General features: G+C 38.3%; 1 long non-coding RNA gene across 1 annotated transcript; it reads left to right on the top strand.

Moving 5' to 3' along the window:
• The first annotated feature begins 13,160 nt into the window (after nt 1–13,160).
• On the top strand, nt 13,161–13,870 carry LOC307149497. Its single transcript, XR_013819570.1, has 3 exons — nt 13,161–13,212; nt 13,386–13,497; nt 13,658–13,870. It is a non-coding gene; the product is annotated as an uncharacterized lncRNA (long non-coding RNA).
• Nucleotides 13,871–14,475: the final 605 nt, after the last annotated feature.

Genomic DNA, 14,475 nt, shown 5'->3' with positions numbered 1-14,475 from the left:
TGTGCATTGTGGGCAATCAAATCTATATTGCATGGCAAGGTTTGAGGATATGCTTGGTAGACTGGCATTTAATGATATCAGGGAAGTGGTTTGAGCGCACACGGTAGCTTCATTGACACACTAGAAGACATTTGTTTCCTTCATTGGTTTGTAAGCAAATTTGGATTTCATCCAGGGCTCTTTGTTTTTGGTCTTATAAAATATGCATTATGATGCTGGACTTCACCATGATCTTTACATGGTTTGGTTTGATTTTTATTTTCACAATTTTACATACAGACTGAGATGTCATTTACCAGAAATAATAACAATAATACATTGTGAAAAAAGGACTCCCTATGAAGCTACAAGCTTATAAAAAAGGGATCCTAGACACCACCACCCGTCATAAAGCATGACTTAACACAATGCTATATTTATGCAAACCTAAAGTAAGATCCCATCTCACATTCACAGTCCATAGAACCTTCAATAACAAATTTGATACAATGATATATATACTCATGACCTCCCTCTAATCCATAAACAAGGAGAAAACCCTGTTTACATGCGCAAAACAAAAATTCCGTCTCTCAGTCATGGTTCATAAATCCTTCAATTCAGCAAATACAATACAACATTTAATATAATAAACAATACATATACCCATCATCTCCCTATTATAAAGGTAAAAAGTTTCAACCTTAAATGTCAAACCTCTAAACCATCGGACACATAACTCCCCAGTAAATAGTGCTTTAAATTTCTTTTAAATATAGACAACGTAATAGTTTCATGTTGTTTTCCAACTCATTCCATATTTGTGGTCCTCTAAAACCTATGCTAAAACGAGTACATTTTAATTTCCTGTACTTTCCTTTTAGAAGCAATTTATTCCTCGTGTTTTGTTGGTGAGAGGATGAATATAATGGAATGAGTTCACATAAGTGGGTATTTAACTTGTAAACAACCTGATACATAACACATGCATTTTGAAAAATATATTCAGGGAGCTTTAGCAAACCATATCTGTGAAAGAGAGGATTTGAGGGAGAAATTTGCTTAGACCAAGAAATCGCTCTTATAGCTTTCTTTTGTAATGTAAATAATTTTTCAGTATAAGTAGGATATGTATTATTCCAGATAATGTTACAGTAGCACAAATGAGGCTCAAACAGTGATCTATATAATGATAACAATGCTTCTAGTGGAAGCACATGTCTTAATTTAAAAAATAGACCCACTAGTTTAGATAATTTTTTTGTCAACTCATCAATATGCTTCCTAAAATTCATAGATTTATCAATGTAGATTCCCAGGAATTTAGTGTAATCAACTCTATTGATTGATCTGCCATCTATGGTTATGTTTATATTACGGTCATTGCATAAATGTCTATTTGTACAGAAGACAATATAGCAGGTTTTGGTAATATTCAAGGACAATTTGTTACATATAAACCAAGAATTGACTTTAGATAGTTGTTCATTTAAAAGCTTTTCAAGCTGATCCATACGTTTATGTGAAAAAAACAAACTTGTGTCATCAGCAAAAAGTATCTTATGAATGTCACTTGAACAATTCACAAAATCATTAATATACACAAGAAACAAAAGAGGGCCCAAAATTGATCCCTGAGGGACCCCAAAGTCTATATTTGTAATTCCTGAGTTTGACCCATTTATGTTCACATATTGTTGTCTACCATAAACATAGTCCTTGAACCAATGAAGTGCTATGCCCCTGACGCCATAATGACATAACTTACCAAGTAAAATTTTATGATCGATTGTGTCAAAAGCCTTTGAGAGATCAAGAAATACTCCAATACTAAATTCTCCTCTATCAAAAGCATCATAAATTTTTTCGACCAGATCTAAAATGGCCATATATGTACTACTGTTTTTCCGAAAGCCATATTGTGAAGGTACCAAAATATTGTGCTTTTCCAGATATTCCATCAATCTTGAACAGACCACTCTTTCAAGAACTTTAGACAAGGTTGGTAAAATCGATATAGGTCGCTAATTTTGAACATTATTTTTATCCCCAGACTTATATATTGGTATTATTTTTGCGACTTTAGTCAATTTTGGTACAATGCCATACTGTAGAGATTTATTTATTATATAGGCAAGTGGCTCGGCTATTACATCTACTATGGCTTTGAGAATCTTACTGCAGATTCCATCAGCACCGGCTGTATAGGAACATTTCATTTTATTTATGATATTAGTTACTTCCATTTTACAGGTAGGTTTAAAAAAGCATGAGCTGGGATAACTATTTTTAAGAAAGAAACTATAATTTTCAGCCCCTGATGAATTTATATGTTGAGACAAATTTTTACCAATAGATGCAAAGAAACTATTGAACTTATCTGGAAGCTCAACGCTCTTTGACATATTATTTACTGTGGTCTGCACTGCGGTGTCTGGGGTAACAGACGACTTCGTATTCCGGCCAAGTATCTCATTTAACACATTCCATGATTTTTTTTGATTCCCAGATGCTTTTTTAAATTGGTCAGTGTAATAGTTCTGTTTACTTGCTCGTATTAAACTAGTTAATTTATTTTTTATATATTTTGTATGTAACTTCATTTATGCTATTTGGGTTTTTCTGATATTGGTTGTAAAGTTTATTTTTCTTTTGAATAGACTTCAGAATTCCTTTTGTAATCCATAGATTTTATTTTACCATTTTGTTTTATTGTCCGTTCTGGTATAGTTTCATTAATTGATTTAGTTATTTCATGGATTAAGTTGTTGTATGCCTTATTGGGATCAGTAGTGCTATAGAGTTCATTCCAGTTTTTAGTTAGGAGATGTTGAGTTAAGTTTGTAAGGGTTTTGTTATTTAGAATTTTTATTTTTCTCCTTATACATGGTTTGGGTACTCTTTGGATCCATTTTGTAAAAAATATAATTGGGTAATGATCTGAGATATCGGAATATACAACACCTGATTTGCTCCCCGTACTCAGTACATTTGTTATTATATTGTCAATAACTGACTTGCTTTTCTCTGTAACCCGTGTATATTTATCGATAGTTGGATAAAAACATGAGGAATAAAGGGTATTTAGAAAATCAGTTCCTATTTTGTCTCCTTTTGATATATCGATATTAAAATCACCCATGATGATACTCTTCTTATCCATCTGATTTATGTCAAGTAAAAGATTTTCAAAACGATCTTTAAATGTTTCATAATCAGAGTCAGGTGGTCGGTAAATTACTCCAATGACTAAACTCATCCCATTTGCTGTTTTTAATTCAAGGAATAATGAATCAGAACAATCATCATCTATAATCATCTCGTTTAGCTCCTTAACTAAATAATTTGATCTTACATATAGACATACCCCTCCTCCATTTTTGTGAAGTCTATTTTTAAAATATAATGAGTAGCCCTCTAAATTGTAGATGTCTGAAAATGTTTGTTCATTCATCCAAGTTTCACTACAAGCTATAATATCAAAACTATTGCCTGTGCTTGCAAGTAATGAAACCAGCTCATCATGGTGATTTATGAGACTTCTGATATTTAGATGCATTAAAGAGAATGAAAAATCATCCTTTTGTTTTAAATCTTCCGGGTTATAGTAGTCACAGGTTCTATTTATGGAGGTACGAAGGAAACGTTCAAATTTCTCCAAGTCATCACTGCAATTGTTGTCAATTATACCCATAATTTCATTAACATTTTATTCAGATTTTTGGTATGCATTCTATATATGAGACCCTGGATCCTACTGTTATTAATAATTAAAGCACCCGGTGAGTTTAAATAATAAAAAAATAAACATAACATTAGACAAACCATAAACAATTTAAAGTTACTCAAGCTTATCAATTTCCAGCTCTCCATACAGTATATACATAAAAAAAAAAAAAAATAAGAAAATAAAATAAAAATACCAAACAAAAAATAAGACGGAAATAAGAGTCCCATATGCCACAATGTAAATCAGATTTCGATAGTTCAAACATACGGGACAATAAGCACTCACCGTCATCGCCGATCATCACGGAACAACTGAAAGAAAGGCTTCAGCCTCATTTGGATCTTTAAATGTCTTAAAAATGCCATTTACCTTGAAGGACAAAATAGCTGGATAAGCCATCCTGAAGCGTATGTTCTTTTTGATAAGCTCCGCGCATACCGAGTTGAAAGCTCGTCTCGCAGCCCGAACATCAGGTGGGATGTCCCGGACAATCCGCAAAGGACGTCCCTCACGCTGAAGATTCCCGAGGCGTTTGACAGCCTCCAAAATTACCGAGACGTCTCTAAAGCGCTGAAGTTTCACGATAACTGGGCGCGGACGACCATCTCCAGGTGCTCCGAACCCCCGATGGGCCCGGTCAATGGGTACAGACGGAACAGGTAGCTGTAGTAGTTTGGGTATAAACCCCTCGAAGAACCCATTCGGGTCATTCCCTTCCATTGACTCCTTTAGGTTAAGCAGCCTGATATTTTTCCGTCTCTGTCGACATTCTAGATCCGTAACTTTCTCTTTTAACTCCTTATTTGTTTTTTCCAGGTCATCCAGTCGCTTTATTATCGGAACTATTTCATCCTCCAAGTGAGAGACGCGTATTTCAACCTCAGCCTGGCGAGCAACAAGTGCCGCTGTGGTGGCTACCGCGTCATCAATGCGCTTTACCAAATTGTCCATCTTGATTTCAAGCTTCCCGATTGTTTCATTTACAGATGTTAAAATGCGTTGTCCCTCATCTGCAACCGCCGCTGAGATACTTTTTAACAGAGCCTCGGTCATAGAGACTGAGGTTGATTCAGGACTAGCATTAGCGCTATCAGTGCTAAAAGTAGCACGGTTACTAGCCTGATTTAGAGCACTGCAAACTTCGGAAGCGTCGTAGTCCTTGCTCAGTTTTTTCGATGGTTTGGGCATTTTGGCAATAAAGTTCGTTCAATACATGTATCTTGACTCTTGGGTATAATGAGTGCAATTAGTGGATAAAGTTTGAAGTAGAGTGAGCTGGAAAGAGCTGTCTGCCGTCACATTCACACCGCCGCCATCTTGAAATCTTCGGAGGTATTCTGGCTCAAGTCCAAAACCCATGGTAATACCATGTTACTCTGTTGAATGTCACATGTATAGTGTAGGACAGGGCTTTTAGATGTTGTACCAGTTATTTCCCTTATGACGAGATGAAGCTCAATCTCTGTGACGTCACACTGACACACGCGTTCTGAATCTTCAGCTACAGTCATGGTTTCAATTTCAAGTGTCATTATTTGCAGCTAAAGTCCATAACTACGCCACTTTATGTATGATGTGTCATTCTAACCTTTAAAACTTTGCATTTGCATAAACTGTTTAAACTAATGTTTTTAGAAGTAAAACCACAACCACACCTTTTAATAAATAGCCTATATCAGATCAAAATGGTACATTTGTGTTTTAGTCCAGGAGATGTGGAAATGATGTTCACTGTCATAAATGAATCTTTGTACACTCTCATGAATAGGCCAAAAATTGGTTGACGTGATTGAGGAAATGGGAACCCCTTCACAGAAGACAACAACAACCTTCTGAAGCTGGACTCAAGAGAATTAGCAGACCAAGCTGTTGTGGATGCTGTTCGGGTTGCAGAGAGGATGGGCCAAGAGCAGTACAAACTCTTTGTTACAGAGATGCAGGGCACGAAACCCATCACCACCCCTTTGAAAAGGAACAAGCTCTCTTATTAAAACAGCTCCAATAAGAGGACAGTCCAAGACAAAACTCACTGAAAAATGATTGTTTTCCACACTCTACATCACCTGTCAGACCCGTGATGGGAACCTAGAAAACTTCTTCAAATACGGAAATCAGGCCTACCTTCCATCACTCTCTCATGGTGGACTACGCTCTGGAAACAAGGCTGATCTGTTAAGTTGCCTAGAAAACAGTGTAAGCAGTGCCTAGGGCTCCAGACAAAAAAAAAATCAATTAAGGGGCCATTGGCTCCTATAAGGGAATTTTGTTTTTAAAGTGTCCCTATTGTGGTTTTTATTATGGTTTAGTTACCTATGATCACGCGTGTGAACTCGGCAATCGACTACTTTGGACTTCAACCGAAAACAGGATGTAAATACAGGTATTTGCGCTGGCTTAAATAACATCATTTTTATCCATTTCTTTCACATCTACTGCAGTCAGATTCACTCGTGTTCACTCTGAAGGAATCACTCACATGACCTGGGCACTTGTAATGACACATCAAGGATGTTAAGAGGCTAAAAGCAGGTTTAAATATTGCCCCATTGAAGTCAACAGGGTGCAAATTTTAAAAAGAGGATAACACGGTGTAGGCAACACCGATTTTTGTCGTTGTTCTCTGTATTGACAGCACTCCAAATTGACAAAAAAATGAGCTCAATGTTAAAATTGACCGGAGTTCTCCTTTAATGCAGATTGTCTGTCGTTCTTACTCCTTTGAGTAAAGATGTAGCAAGATTCACATTAGTGCTGGGCACCGTTATTGATACTGTTCCTGCATATGCACTGCAATAAATTAGAAATATAAATATGGGTTTGTTGATGGACATACACTTGTTAATTTTGATGGTGAGGAATTACTGCTGCAACATCTCATAATGTTCCATAACTGATCAGCGTATCACTGAGAAACGTCCTGCTCAAGTTGTCCTTGCAGTGGAGGTTCGGGTTGAATAACTCGTTCCTCCAATGTATCATCATCGGACTTGCGCTCGGACTGATATGGTAAAATGGACGTCATCTCGGTCTTTACAGTGTGTACAATCGCTGAGCTTTAGGAAGCCTCCGGACAGAGCTATAATTCAGCTACTGTATGGCAATGGGCATTTAGCTTCCGACACACGCTGTACGCAGTAGACCAATCACCTTAGACTGAGCCATCTGGCCAATCAGAGCAGAGTAAGCTCATGGAAACGAGGGATTTAAGAGAGACTGATTAATCTGATGAGTCGTTTGGGAATCATTGAAAAATGTGGGGATGTGCAATGAACATTATGAGAAAATTAAAGTGTTTTTTGACCTTTGATTCGTGTAAACCTGTTGTAGGAGACTAAAACAAAATGAGGAGATGCGCTACAAATAACGTGAAGTTCAGGCAATAACAGAAAACAGCAAAGATTAAAAGATTGAGAATAAGAATCCAAATCAGTATCACTTAAAAACGAGAATTGTTAACAATTATACCATGGTCTGGGTGAATACTCGATTCTGATTGGCTGCAGGGTGTCCATTAAAAAGTGATAGAGGACACCTAGTAAATAAACCGTCAGGCGTAACCAGGGAAACCAAGTTATTGTTTGTAAAAACTTTAGAATTCGATTGTAAAACTAATTAAAATATAAACTAATGTTTTAAAAATGTGTTATTTGGCAAGTGACCATGGTATAAGCGGGTTAATGCCCTTCGAGGTGTCCATTGTCAGGTATTAATGGACTTCGGCAGAGGCAACCGTCCGACACGCGTTCACGCCTCGCCGTCGTCCATTAATACCTGACAAGGACACCTCGTCGGGCATTAACCCTTACTTATTTCACGTCCACACAGCTGACATATTTACCTGTTGTAGTTTATCCACGTTGTGTACACGAAATAGACACTTCCTTCCTGCACATTTACAGTACTTGCATGTTCATTCATTGACACGTCTCCGTTGTTTTCTATCTTTCTCATGCTGGCACAGCCGTCAGCGTTGTTGATAGAGATGAGGGCTTTGAAAAAGCCTTTGACATGCGTTTCTGACGTGGAAAGCTGATCCTCACTGTCCCTGTGCATATTTTGGCACTCGAACTGAGTGAGGTCTTTTTCCACTGTAACTTTTCTGCGTGTTGTCACATTTTATTTTCGTCAACACAACAAAAGATTTGATGGGCTACTCATCACAGAACATGCAGGTATAAAAGGCACGGAATTTTTAATCATAACATGTAAATTTATATTGTTGCCAGTGGAGATCTCAGCAAAAATATCACTCGCAAATTAATATTTTTGGTTGCAAATGCGACCGTTTTAGTCGACGTCTGGAGCCCTGGTGCCTCACGAAACAGTGCCCCAGACAGTGAGGTCCAAATACTAGATGGGTCAGCGGTCATCAACATGATGAAACAAGGCGTAGCTAAATCTTTCAATGACTTTTCCAGCAAGAACTTCATACATAATATCGATTACCCCTTTTCCACCAAAAAAGAACTGGTTCGGAACTGGTGCTGGTTCAAAGTTGGTTCAACTTGCGGTTGATGCTACTCCATGTGGCGGACGCTGCAAAAAAAGGATTTAAAAAGATTACCCTGCGCACTGTGGACACAGATGTTGGGCGTCCTAGCCATTGCAAATGTGTCAGAGCTGGACGATGAGGAGTTGCGTGTGGCATTTTGGACTGGCAAGAACTTTAGATACATACCTGCCCATGAGATTGCCAAGTCTCTGGGTCCTGACAAGTCAAAGGCCCATCCTGTGTTCGATACCTTCACTGGCTGTGACACAGTATCTGCATTTGCAACCAGGGGCAGGAAAACAGCATGGGATACCTGGAATCCAGATGACATGGCAACAGTGTGGAGCTTCACAATTCTCTACGATCACACCAGCAGCCAACTCAACATTGATCAAGCTCATCTTGAGTTGTTCATAAAGAAAGGAAGAGGAACTAAGGACGCACTGGTGCAGCACCTTAAAAGAGCAGTGTACCAAGGAGGACACTGTTGGGGACAAGCACTTGAGGTGGCACCAAATATGCCATCTCCAACAGACCAGGGTTGGATGGACCCAAGCGATTGGAGACCATTATGGTCAACTCTTTCACAGACAAGCCAGTCCATCCTTGAACTCTGAAGTTGTGGCTGCAAGAAAGGCTGCCGAGGGCATTGCAAATGCAAATGCAAAAAAAAAAAAGCGTCCTTAAACATCACACAGCTGTGTTAATGTGGAGGAGACTGTGAAGGAGACAGTAAAGAATAGGTTCAACCAAAACAAAAAATATTTGTGTTTGACACATTCTTTTTAAGCTATGTTGCTAGGTCATATTGAATATTCTACTCTTTACAGTCACTGTATTGTCAGGGTTAATGAACAAATGTTTTAAGATTTTAAACTCTACACAACATGCATGCAACAAACATGATATTTTAAAGTCTAGCCTAGGTTCTCAAATACTGCGATAGGCTTCTCGCATCACTGAATTAACCATTAACTATTCTCCTGAATAGTTTATGATGTTGTATATGGTTTCGTTGTAATCCTTGACCATCAGAACATAGGGATAGACATCACATAGACATCACATTTTACATGTTATCATGTTTGGTTCAGCAGATATGATCTCCGCAATGGAGAGGCGTTTTTGCGCCTCCGCAAACGAGGCGTTTTTGCGATGGCTCCATTTCTGAAAATGTTCAGGGCACCAAACTGTACAAGTGTACCAAGTTTAATGCTTTTATGAAAAAGTGAACATTTCACCTCAAATTTTGCACATATTACCTGGACTATTTGTTGAAATGGACATAACTACTTTCTGGTGTAGGCTTACACAAAAACAAGTAGATTATGGTTGGTTCATATAGCCTGCAAAATCCAAGACCTTCGGCGCAGCTTGGACCCCTGTATTAATAATATATTTTTTAAATAAACATTTTATTAGAAATACAAATGAGTTTTTTGCTGAAGGTTAAACGCATAACTGACCATTTACTAATGAATTAATATCTGACAATTATGCCTAATGGGTGTCTGTAAACTCCTATTCAGCTATATATGATTTATATTAATGGTATATTTAATGATCTCTATCACACAAACACTGTAATTCCAAACCTCCATTTTGAAACCAAAAGTTGAGGTTATTCGCTTACTTACCCTTAAACATACCCGGATATGTCACATATCCATTCACACAAACATTGCAAATGTCGCCTGTAGGAACATAGGTGACATTGATGCAGAACACAGCGTTTGGGGGCAGGGCCTCCAAAGAACTCTCCCCTCCATTTGGATGATCCGGAGAACGACCGGGCTGGGTTGGAACGAACGACTGGGCAACATTCGTGACTCATAGTCTTCAAGCTTCTGCACCTCAGAGAAACAGAGACTCCACGGCATCACCAAAGAGGCCGGAGGGAGTGATTGGAGCCTTTCTTTTTTTCAGCCAGATGAGCCCTGAACTTGCACGGCTTGGACTGCAAGCTGAGATCCGCGCCCAGAGATGAAAGGACGGGCACAGATGCACGGCGACGGGCTCCTCGAAGGGGGGCATGCGCACAGAGCCGTGGGCTTCCGCCTCGTCCACGTGGGAGAAGATGGCCTGGGAGGAAGCGTGGACACGCGCCGATTGGGGTGCAGGCCACAACTTAACCACGTGCTCATGGAAGTCGTGGAAGAACGGAGTCCTCCTCCTCGAAGCAGCCTGGCGGCGGCCCGACTGGACATACCTAGGAATATGATTAATAGCCTATTAATAGCCGTTAGCCTATAAGATTTCAACAAAAGTGGAGAAAAGAGCAGTTCCCGCAGCATCAGCTGACGCAATGTAGAAGTTACCGCTCTCGAAAGGGAACCCAAAAAAAAACCAAGCGTCACAGTATCTCTTTGTCACAACGCTGAAAGTTAAAGCGTGGGTTAATAACATGAGCACTTAACTCCATCATGTACATGTGCCACATATGTCACATATCTTCTTCATGTTGTTGCAAGTTTTAAAGTTGAGAGCAGATAGAAATAGGCATTCACTCACTCACACACACACACACACACATATATATATATAATGCACATTTGAAAAACTTTTTTATATATAAAAATAAAATGTATATTTATTTGCAACAGTTGTGTTAACAGCAATAAGACATTTCTGTCTTAAAGGGGTGGTATAATGCCCTTTTCACAAGATGTAAAATATGTCTGTCCCTTTAAATGCAAATGAGCTGCTGCTCCTGGCAAAGGGGGCGGAGCTTCAAAGTGTCCTTTTACCTCACACAGGCCCTGATCACACCTAGCGTGCTTTGCAGGTTCGAAAACATAAAAGGCTGCCATAGGAAACCAATTGAAAAAAGGCGCCTCTCACTGCAAAAAACGCGTCAGGTGTGATCGGGGCCACAGACATGCACTGAAAATTTCAAAAACTTTTAGCCTTTTATGTTCAAACCGGTGTCAGACAATGATGGAGAGTCTCAAGAAGAAGTAACAACATGTAGAATGCAACAGGACATTTCTGAATGGTTAGTTGATGAATTTATGTAGCTTATGTGTAGTTATCTTCTAGTCATTAGCATATTCTGTCATGATAATCTATAAATCGCATGTACATTTTAGGGTTTGTGATGTCACTAACCCTGGAGGAATCCTTAAAAAGCAATTTCTTTAAAAGAAAATATCTCCCTTTGCTTTGAACTTTGAGCATTGTAACTTGCAACAAATGTTGTTTATGCTCAAACAGCAACATTACACACTAACTAAAGTTAAAAAATTGAAATCATAATCAACCACCCCTTTAAGAACAGCTGATGGACATCATGGGTTGTCATGGGGACATCCCAGGTGAAGATAATGAGGAAGTTACGGTTTTTAAACCGTGAATTTTTAGGGCCATGATATTCAAATGACGATTGTTTTCTGCCGCCACATTTATCAACGTCCGATCATTCGTACGATGGGATTGGCTGTATTGGAATGTTTCATGAATCACACCTGAACCCTGTCTAAGATGATTTCTGCGCTCGGATCTACGTTAGATTGATAAACGAGGCCCAATTAGTAAAGTAGGCAATAAAAACAGGGCTCTTTCTGGAACTTAACAAACACTTTCTCTGAGATTCTGAAGACAACAGTCTGAAAAGCTAGGTGAGTTTTTGGAACAGAAACCTATTGAATAACATTTGCTTTGTCTTTAAAATACACTGAGATTCCACAGTGTGCAGCTTTGAGTGCAGACATCACTTTACCTGCTTATTCATTTTTAGGTTAATTTCTGGTTCATCATGGCAATGCTGAGAAGTCTTCTGCTGCTTTTTGTGATCTCCATGGGGAATGCAGATGGTAACAAAACATTTAATTGTAAAAACCCTTGCTAGTTTAAATCCGTTTTGGGAACGAATAAGATTCAATTTACTGATATTAGTATGATTAATGAAGGATTTTCAGTGTCAAAGGACACCTATTTGTTAGCAACGTTTTTTTGCTATGAATATTACAAAATCCTAAATGTTAGGTACTGGATACACTTTTGGTTTAGGAAGCTGTCCACGTGGATGGAAAGATTTTGGTCTCCGGTGCTACAAGTACTTCTTTCAATCGGTTCAATGGACCACAGCAGAGGTAATGTGTCCGCCTGATTTCATGAACATGCGTTTCTATTGCACGCATTGTTTATCGTGCAATTTATACGCGAAAATGATATTTTACGTGCATATGATTTGATACGCACGTTATTGCGTGTAATACACACGCACCCCATATGACTAATCCTACCCATGCGTATGCACGTACCCTACACCACTACTAAACCTACCCATGCGTATGCACGTACCCTACACCACTACTAAACCTACCCATGCGTATGCACGTACCCTACACCACTACTAAACCTACCCATGCGTATCTTATGCACGTAAACTCATTTTGGCGTATATATTGCACGATAAACCCAATGTGTCGTAGGCTATAGAGACACATTTAGTGTGACCGGGTTGATTATACAACAAAGTTTTTTTTATTTTATTAGATGTCTTTAACTACATCTAAATAGTTTGGTACAATGTATTTGTGTTAATATAAAACACTTTTGCTGCTATTGAGGTGGGATTTGGGTAAGGTTAGGGACAGGTTTGATGGTATGGTTAGGTTTAAGGGTGGGTTAACACCGGGTCAACAAAGTTATCCTGGATCTAATTACAGCTGTATTAATTGCTTGCATTTAAAAATAAATTAGTAGTACAATGTAAAAATATTTGATTCTGTAAGCTTATTTTTAATTTAAATATTAGTACAGATTAAATACTCTTAATATAAGTGGGAATGTTTCTTTGTTTGCAAGTGACTAAAATGTTGTTTAAAGTCATTTATGCTTTCTGCTAAAAAGTTTAGATTTTGTAATGACAAATCTGTCTCTTCAGAGAAACTGTCAAACTCTTGGTGCGAATCTCGCATCTGTGCATGATCAAGCAGAGAATGATTTCCTGCGGAGTCTGTTGCCGTTTTCCACAAGAACTTGGGTTGGTGCTCATGATGGTGAACAAGTAAGTTAAATTGTGTGCCCTATAGAAACCTATTTGTTTGTCTAAAGTGAAATTTCTGCTTTAATCAAAGGCAAAGTTTCTAATGAAGATGGTTTGATTTCAAAGCTGAACTTAATTGGCTTAAGTCTGACTACAGTAGTGCACTTTTTGTATTCATTCTCTTCACTTATTAGGACGGAGAGTGGTTTTGGAGTGATGGAACTGTGTATGACTATACCAACTGGTGCTCTGGAGAACCTAACAATGCTGGTGTTCCTGAGAACTGTTTGGAGATCAACTGGACCTGTGAGTGCGCTTTTTTAAAACTAATTTGCAATCCTATAATTTCATATCATACGGTAACATTAAATTACCCATTTGGATTTCACCAATTGCCTTAAATTGAACACCACTGATTACCGCTATAATGATCAAGAGTAACTGATTTCATTATTCCACCCTACAGCTAACCGTTGCTGGAACGATGCACCCTGTTCAACCTCAATGAACTATATTTGTGTTTCGGACGCGTGAGATCATAATTGGTCATCCTGCTCCACATTTACTTTGTACTACACTCACTCTTTCTGATCTTATCACAAATGTTGTTCTGAAATTCAATCTCTTAATATTTTCTCTGAAACACTCCTCAAATTAATAAAAGCATTGAATTAAAGCATGTGCATTGTGGGCAATCAAATATATATTGCATGGTTTGAGGATATGGTTGGTAGACTGGCATTTAATGATATCAGGGAAGTGGTTTAAGCGCACATGGCAGCTTCATTGACACACTAGAAGACATTTGTTTCCTTCATTGGTTTGTAAGCAAATTTGGATTTCATCCAGGGCTCTTTGTTTTTGGTCTTATAAAATATGCATTATGATGCTGGACTTCACCATGATCTTTACATGGTATTCTGGCTCAAGTCCAAAACCCATGGTAATACCATGTTACTCTTTGTTGAATGTCACATGTATAGTGTAGGACAGGGCTTTTAGATGTTGTACCAGTTATTTCCGTTATGACGAGATGAAGCTCAATCTCTGTGACGTCACACTGACACACGCATTCTGAATCTTCAGCTACAGTCATGGTTTCAATTTCAAGTGTCATTATTTGCAGCTAAAGTCCATAACTACGCCACTTTATGTATGATGTGTCATTCTAACCTTTAAAACTTTGCATTTGCATAAACTGTTTAAACTAATGTTTTTAGAAGTGAAACTACAACCACACCTTTTAATAAATAGCCTATATCAGATCAAAATGGTACATTTGTG

The sequence above is a fragment of the Squalius cephalus genome (genome assembly GCF_949319135.1).
Source record: "Squalius cephalus genome assembly, chromosome: 21".
Classification (NCBI taxonomy): Eukaryota; Metazoa; Chordata; class Actinopteri; order Cypriniformes; family Leuciscidae; genus Squalius; species Squalius cephalus.
This window is presented reverse-complemented; position numbering and strand designations above follow the sequence as displayed.